Source organism: Triticum urartu, chromosome 1A (genome assembly GCF_056163025.1).
Source record: "Triticum urartu cultivar PI428250 chromosome 1A, HENAU_Tu73, whole genome shotgun sequence".
NCBI lineage: Eukaryota > Viridiplantae > Streptophyta > Magnoliopsida > Poales > Poaceae > Triticum > Triticum urartu.
The window spans coordinates 569,877,749-569,879,479 of NC_141873.1; positions in this window are offsets into that span (position 1 = coordinate 569,877,749).

Genomic DNA, 1,731 nt, shown 5'->3' on the forward strand with positions numbered 1-1,731 from the left:
GTGCTCATTGAGTCTAAACAAAGGTACACACATTAGCAGAAACTTGTTTACGGAGTATTCATGGCAAGCCGGAAGCTGAAGCAGTACTTCCAAGGTCATCATATCACTGTGGTAAGTTCTGCCCCATTGGGAGACATCATCCAGAATAGGGAAGCCACAGGACGAGTCGCCAAGTGGGCCATTGAACTTGGGCCTCACGGTTTGAAGTACATGCCACGTACTGCTATTAAGTCTCAAGCCTTGGTGGATTTTATAAATGATTGGACAGAGTTGCAGGCACCTGAGGAGAAGGCAGATAACACATATTGGACTATACATTTTGATGGGTCCAGGTAGTTAGAAGGCTCGGGGGCTGGAGTTGTTTTAACTTCCCCTCGAAGTGACAAATTTTGTTATGTGCTCCGGCTTATGTTTCCTTGTACTAACAATGTAGCTGAGTACGAGGCCTTACTCCATGGTCTCCAGATGGCCAAAGAGATGAATTTGAGCCGGGTAAGGTGGTTGGTGGACTCAGATCTCGTGGCTCAACAGGTGTCAGGCAAGTGGGACTCCAAAGATCCCCTTATGGCGGCATACCGTCGTGAAGTTGATGCTGTGGCTGGGCACTTCAAAGGTTATCAAGTGGAGCATGTTGATCGAAGGAAGAATGAGGCGGCTGATGCTTTAAGCCGGCTGGGATCTCAGCGTAAGCCGGTGCCGCCTAACACCTTTCTTGATGTTTTACATAATCCTTCTGTCAAAATACCCACAGAGGAAGATCTAGCAGTGCCAGACCCGGAGGCACAGCTGGTAGCGACCCTTCACGTCATCCCGGACTGGACAGTGCCATATTTGGCCTATATGACCCGAGGAGAGTTGCCTGAGGATGAGACCTTGGTGAGACAAATCATCAGGCGGTCCAAATCTATGACGATTGTTCATGGCGAGTTACATCACCGCAGTTTCACTAGGGAGTTTCAACGTTGTGTGTCGCCTGCGGAGGGTCAGGAGATACTTCGTGAGATCCATGAAGGAGATTGTGGTCATCATGCCGGGTCAAAGTCTCTTGTGGCCAAGGCGTTCCGTCATGGTTTCTATTGGCTGACGGCTCATGCTGATGCGGAGGATCTGGTCAGCAAATGTGACGGATGTCAAAAATTCTCACGATGAGCTCATGTGCCGGCTCAAGAGTTGAGGATGATTCCAATTACTTGGCCGTTCGCAGTCTGGGGGCTTGACATGGTTGGACCTTTCAAGAGGTCTAAGGATAAAAAGACACACCTCCTGGTGGCGGTGGATAAGTTTACAAAGTGGGTTGAGGCAGAGCCGGTCAGTAAGTGTGATGCAGCCATGGCGGTTCAGTTAATGAAAAAGGTGATCTTTCGTTTTGGCTTTCCACACAGCATCATAACTGATAATGGCACTAATCTCTCCAAGGGTGCCATGGAAGAGTTCTGTCAACGAGAAGATATCCGGCTTGATGTTTCGGCTGTTGCTCATCCTCAATCCAATGGTCAAGCAGAAAGAGCTAATCAGGAGATCCTGAAGGGTATCAAACCCCGGCTCTTGGTCCCCTTACAGCGGACTCCGGGTTGTTGGGTGGAGGAGCTACCCTCTGTACTGTGGAGCATCAACACTACGCCTAACAGATCTACAGGTTACACACCTTTCTTCATGGTGTACGGAGCAGAGGCAGTCCTGCCAAGTGACATCCGGCACGACTCACCCCGCGTGGCGGCTTACATTGAGGTT